This window comes from Rattus norvegicus, chromosome 7 (genome assembly GCF_021556685.1).
Source record: "Rattus norvegicus strain SHRSP/BbbUtx chromosome 7, alternate assembly SHRSP_T2T, whole genome shotgun sequence".
NCBI lineage: Eukaryota > Metazoa > Chordata > Mammalia > Rodentia > Muridae > Rattus > Rattus norvegicus.
Window position 1 is genome coordinate 109,003,931 of NC_141540.1, and position 6,792 is coordinate 109,010,722.

The 6,792-nt window shown below is 46.8% G+C and overlaps 1 pseudogene across 1 annotated transcript; it reads right to left on the reverse strand.

Moving 5' to 3' along the window:
• Positions 1 to 259: 259 nt before the first annotated feature.
• Positions 260 to 2,929, reverse strand: Nop2-ps3 (NOP2 nucleolar protein, pseudogene 3; annotated as a pseudogene). Its single transcript, XR_015624819.1, has 2 exons — positions 2,701 to 2,929; positions 260 to 2,580 (listed from the first exon to the last, which is right to left on the reverse strand). The product of XR_015624819.1 is annotated as an NOP2 nucleolar protein, pseudogene 3 (transcript).
• Positions 2,930 to 6,792: the final 3,863 nt, after the last annotated feature.

A 6,792-nucleotide genomic window follows, 5' to 3' on the forward strand; every position in this document is an offset into this window, starting at 1 on the left:
TATTGGTTGGCAGTTCCCTTATGCACTTATACAGCTCAGAGCATATATCCTGTTTTCTCTTCTCAGAATATCCTTCTAGGAAGAGAGACTCTCAACCATCTGCCTAGGAGGCCATCTGCACATCTTCATAATGTCAACTTGGTATTTCTCACGAAATATCACACCCTATGTGTTAAATATATCTCTATAGATAATCTTAAATGCTACTCAACTTTTGGTATTACCAAAGTCAAAAGCTATCTGTGCGGCAACCAATCACTTTCTTTTTTTTTTTTTTTTAGGGGTGGTAATATGTATATTAAGTTTCATATGTATGCACAGGGGAGGCCATTCTTGCAACAGGATCTAACAGTTCAATCCAGAGACGGTGTCAGTGAGTTTCCAAGTCCATTTAAGACAACAGTGGCTGGCTGCTGCCCTTGGTCATAGATTTCCTCCTCTTTGCCGGTGGGGGCCTGGTGGAACTGTGGTGAGCCGTGGTGGGGGCAGAGGGTCTCTTGGGGGCAGCGTCTTCTTTCAGGGAAGCAGTTCCCTTGGCAGGCTGCTCTGGTAACTCCTGCTTTACTTCCTCTCTCTTTTTGGCTTTCCCAGGGGACTTAGGCCTTGGGGTGGCACTGATTTCAGAGGGAGTCTGCATAGCAGGTGTCCCCAGGTCCCCGACCTTGGGGGGAGGGGCACTCTGCTTCGGTCCCCGCTGCTTCAGCTTTCCAGCCCTCTTCCGTTTCACATCAGACAGACTGCTTTCCTGGGGCCTAGCAGACACTTGGACATTTGGGACAGAAGGTTCAGTGGGCAAGCCTGGCCCTTTGGAGATGCCATTCATCTTCTGGAAGGGCTTCTTGGAATGTTGCTGCCCTACTAACTGCTGCTTTGCCTTTGCAGCCCCGTGGGCTTTCTTGGTGGGCTGACTACTGTTCTCAGACTTTGGGGTGACCTGACCCTTCAGGTCAGGTTCTGTAGGAGTACCTGCTGCCGAGTTTCCTGAGTGGGGCTGGGGGATAGAATTGGAAAATTTCTTGAACTTGGCTATAAAGAAACCATCCATATTGTGAGTGTGAGGGTAGAAGCGTCGGGTGGCCCGCAGAGTGGAGTGAAAGCGCCTTTCTCAGAAGCGGGTGAAACCTTCCTGCCCGAAGTCCAGGCCGGTGGGCACCAGCCGCACATTCCTCTTCTTCAAGGCATAGTCCACCACCCACTCGTTCTCTTCCACCGTAATGGAGCAAGTGCAGTAGACCAGGTAGCCTCCGGTCTTGGAGGCAGCGTTGACTGAGTCTATAGCACTGAGCAGCAATTCCTTCTGAAGGTGGGCACAGCGCTGGATGTCCTTCTCATCCTTGTTCGTCTTCACAGCAGGGTCTTTGGAGATGACTCCTGTGCCACTGCAAGGAGCGTCCAGAAGCACCCGATCAAAGCCGCCCACCACCTTGGGGAACTGGCGCCCATCATAGTGGCTGACGATGGTGTTGGTGACTCCCAAGCGGTGCAGGTTGCCCACGACACTCTTGAGCTGCTCTGCATTGGCGTCATTGGCAAGGATCACACCCGTGTTCTTCATCAGCTGAGCTATGTAGCTGGTCTTCCCTCCGGGAGCACAACACATGTCCAAGATCCGCTCATGCTCCTGAGGTGCCAGGGCCATGACAGGCAGCATGCTCGAAGCTCCCTGCAGCATATAGTGTCCAGCTAGGTACTCGGGAGTAGCACCAATAGGCACTGAAGAATCATATACCACAAGTCCAGACTTCGACCACTTTCCCAATGGATCCAGATTAACCCCACGATTGATCAGAGCCTGAGCAAGGTCTCGGCGACGGGTTTTCAAGGTGTTGGTCCGAAGGGTGATTGGCCGGGGCACCTCATTAGCTTCTAAGAACTCTATCAACTCAGACAGCGGGAAGAGCTCCATGAGCTTGCTCAACAGGAAGTCTCCATAAGAATAGTAGGTGGCCAGATCCTTCTGAAGCTGACTCAGATACTCAGTTCGAGACCGGCCTTCCTCTCGCTGAGCCCCAAAATCCCAAAGCACTCCTACTATATCCTGGATGCGCTTGTGAACTCGCTGCAGGTCTGGAGTCTGGGCATCCTGGTCCATCTGTCCAGCAGGAGGCAGCACGAAGGCTTCCTCCTCTTCCACATTGATCTGCAAATCCCCCTCTGCTTTGTCATCCTTTCTGGGGTGGGACTCAGGGGTAACACCTTCATCTTCATCAGTGTCCTCCTCACTCCACTGGGTCCCATCTGCGGGGTCCCGGGCCTTCTGATTCAGAGCAGCTCTTTCAATAGGCAACAACTTTTCCTCCTCATCCTCCGAGTCTGCTCCATAGTCGTCCACCATATATTCACTACTGTCTTCAGAGCCCCAAAGTTCCCCCTGGGTCACCACATCTTCTTCCTCAGAGTCTTCCTCCTCATCCCCATCACTGTTTTGAATTGGTGCTGGACGCTTCTTACCTCGAACCTGGACTGCCTTTGGGTAACTCTCCAGGCAATGTTTTGATCCCAGGAGACTTATTTGGCTTAGGGACTTCAACAGACCCTGACCTCCTCTTGGCCGCCCTCTTCCGAGCACGACTGGACAGCCTCTTTTTTTTTTTTTTTTTTGGTTCTTTTTTTTTGGAGCTGGGGACCGAACCCAGGGCCTTACGCTTCCTAGGTAAGCACTCTACCACTGAGCTAAATCCCCAGCCCCGACTGGACAGCCTCTTGAAATTCTCATCACCAGCTGCAGGCAAAAATCTGATCAGTTCGGTCTCTGCACCCTTCTGCTTTCGAGCCTTTCGGCCGGGCCCACGCTTCTCCTTCTTCGTAGGATCCAACTTGCGCCCCATGATAACTGAAGGCTCGGCTTGCCTAGGACTGGTTCCGGCAGACCCAGTGCCTCCAGCCAAGGCCCGCTCCACGTGCACTTGGGGAAGAGTTCAGAGGCAGCGAACCAATCACTTTCTAATTCTTCCCTATTCATTCTGCCTGGGGCTTCATGTTCCCAAAGAGTTGTATTATAGGCACTGGGTTACGTGTTCTCATAAATAATTTTCCTTAAAGCTATTACACTGAATGACATCTGCAGTCATTACTAACTACTAGTCTTATGCATCTAGCGTTATATTAAGGTGTTTACATGATGTCTGGCTTACTATGTGTACTATAGCCTATGGAGCAGTCTGAATTTCTGATATACAGCTGTCTATCTTAGGAGAGTGACACAATCTAGTCTCTCAAACAAGGTCAGAATATGTAGAAATGAAGTGGGAAATCTTCATTTTGCTATAACCTTTCTGGGGAATTATGAGGTAGTCTGAGGCTAAAATAACATCGTGGAATGAGAAGATAATGTTATTTAAACTTTATTCATTAGGAAACTGATGCTTGTAGATAAGAATCCTGCATGTGAGATCGTGCCTAGATTCTCCTTGACTGTTCACTCCATGCATACCTTTCCCAGCATCTGTTAAGGATGCTAAGTTTTATAATTTAAAACATAGTCTGGAGAACAGCACCATTAGCCTTGCAGGGCAGCAGGTGAGAAATGCCAGCCCCTAGGTGCACTCCCCACATTGGCTGAGTCAGAATGTGCATCTCAGTCAGCTCCTCTTGTTCAGGAAGTACTCATGCCCCATTAGAGCAGAGAACTAAATACTGCATTTTCTGGCTGTTGGTCAGAAAGCATCCTTTGGGTTAACCATGGGAAGATAGAGAGAAAGAGTTACTAGTTTTGTCTACCTTTTCAATGTTTTCTGTAGAAGAATCAGTGACAACAAGGAATTTGAGGCACACTGTTGTGTGTTCCAAACTTTTGGTCACTCTAAAGTGAAATTCATGGTGGATGAAGACTTACAGGTCCCTTTCATGGCTCTTGTTTATGTCATAATTCAACAACAATAGTAATGCCAGGGCACAAGTGAGGTCCTTGGACTCTGGTCTAAGAGTATTAAAATTCCTAATTTGGGGTTGTAATTCTTCATTTTTTTTAGTACCATTTTGCACCTTTGTAAGAAATTCCCAGAACCACACTCTACTCTACTTAAGGAAGTATAATGATTCTCTTTCCCCATCTAGCTACTAAGTGGAATGATAGTATATTTATTATGTGATAACCATGCTTTATTAAAAGGATAATTAGGGGCCAACTGTGGAGCCTGGAAGAAAGAAACTCAAGCCCCTGCTGTGGGTGCTTCTATGAGGAACTAATGTGTGATGGAGAGATGGGAAAGATGGTGGAAAGATGAAAGAGAAAGCAAAGCCAGTGGTTGGAAGAAGGGTGTTCACTGTGGAGAAAGGTGGAATTGGCTGTAAGGAACAGGCAGATATGTAGAGGCCATGGTGAGGGCCTCTCATGGGATACCACCAATAGCCATTTTTGGATCTGTGGTCCTGCTACAGCAGGGGTTCTGTGTTGATATCTGTGGCCCGAGTTACCACCAAAGGCCAAGAAGATGTCCATGGTCTAGGCTGCTATCAGAGACTCTGTGGAGATCTCAGGGCTATGTTACTGAGAAGGAACATGCTGAGCTGAGTGGCCTCTGCTGCCCTCTGAGGCCATGGGGACATCTAGGTCCAGGCTGCTGCTGGGCGTCATATCTGGGTCTGTGATCCTATGGCAGCTGGGATCTCAGCTGATTTTCCAGGTCCATGTTATCATCGAGGGACATACAGATGTCCTGGTCTATACTGCCACCTGATGCCACTGTGTTGAGCAGGCTTCACCCCTTGCCAGCAACCACACTTGGGAGAGTTGGCCCTGCCCCTCATCTGCTGTAGGGTGGCATTGAAAGGAAGAGATGCCGTCACCTCCTACCCCCCACTTCTTATAACAGATGGGAGAGCTGGCCCCAACCCCAAGGTTATGAGACTGGGAGAGCTGGTCCCACCTCTCACCAGCTATAGCACTTGGGAGACCAGGCCCTGTATCTCACCTGGACAGCACAGTAGAGCTGGCTCTGGTTGCAGGATTGCAGATGAACCTCCCTCGGAGCAGTACAGTAAAACTGCGTCTAGTGGTAAAGGTGGTAAGCCAACCTAAGGACATGAAACCATGAGAGCTGACCCTGACCCTTGCCAGCTACAGCACTGAATGAGCTAGCCCTGGCAGTGCTGGAGAGCATGTCCTGGTAGTCGAGTGAGCTGGTGGCAGGCTGATAATTCAGCTACCTACCAAGCCAGATTCAGGGCTTTGAGATAATCCACTCCAACGTCTACCCCATCCACGATCTTCTGGATTACATGAAGGGCAGGTCCTACAGATCCAACGCCGCACGGTCTTCATGACACAGGATATGAAAAAATATCCAAGAGGAGTCCCCAGTAAGGATTCAGTATTAATAGTGTAGCAGAAGCCAGAGGTCTCAAACCAGACCAAAAACTCACTGAAATGAACATTCACAAGTAAAGATGTGAGGACAAAGGGTACACTGTGTGACACACTGTGACACACTACAGCTTCCACAATGTGATTTTTAAAAATCTCTTATTTTATTTTAGTGGGGAAGTGGAAAGGGTGGAGGGAGGATAGGAAGGGAAAGGAGATGAATGAATGGGATTGAGGTACATGATGTAAAATTCACAAAGAATCAGTAAAATGTTTTCAAAAAATTCTAAATGATAATCAGATGGAGACTCATCCCCAGAACCTTTGACTTGAGGTTCCTACACTGAACCAATATCAAATACGCCAGAATCACTATAAAATATGAATTTATATAAGGCAAATAAGATGTCATTTTGCTTTTGTTTCTCTTATTTACTTGAAAAATACATATTGTGAATTTATTTTATGCTAATCACTGATTATAAGATTTGGAGCTCTACTATTAAACAAAATAAAGCATCAATACCATGAAAAAAGATGCACAGGCCATTGCTTATAGGACAATATGGTAGAATTGCTAGATGACTGATTTATAAGCAAGGGCTTATTTAACAACATTATTACTGGGACAATTAGGACAAACAGAGTAGGATGTCACGTAGGGTTGATGCACCTCAGGACTAGATGTCCTTCCAGAGAAGAAGGCAGTTGCCTTAGGGCAGTAAGTTGACAGGAACTCATTACCCTCCCCTCCCAAGGCTGTGCCTGTGCTCTTCCCTTATTTATTTAACCAGGCAGCCTTCCTTCACTCAATAGTACTGAGTGCATTATATTATAGTGAGTCTCTGTTATGCCTTGTGAAAAGAGAACTTGAACAAATAAGCAGCTTTTTGATCTTGTAGAATTCTACTTTTAAAGACAGTAAATTAGCAAATAAATGCCACTTTACTTTAAAAAATGGTCTAAAAATCTATTGGTGAAATAATCAAGGCAGTCTCTCTCTCTCTCTCTCTCTCTCTCTCTCTCTCTCTCTCTCTCTGTGTGTGTGTGTGTGTGTGTGTGTGTGTGTGTGTGTGTGTGTATGACATTTTCCCTCTAGCCTAGCACCATTACAGTTATTATTCAGGATACAAATTCCTCATAGACTTTTGTGAAGAGTGGTATAGTACATGGTGACACGTGACAGAGCACAATGGTTATGGACAACCAAAGGCCCCAACCCAGATCTAAAAGCTCAGTCCACTATTACAATTTGTTTCTGTGTGTGCCTCCATCTCCAAAATGATTCAACCCCCATGACTACTGTGACAATTGGATTACCCATTTGGTGTATATTACCCAGTACATTATCTGGTTCCATCAATAAATATTCACTATATTTTCTGTGAAATATCCAGTTTTCTGACTCTAATGTCAGAAACCCTTATACTTTCCTTACAACGTGATGGATTTGTCTCAAAAAGAGAAGGTGGAGTGGGCAAAAGACA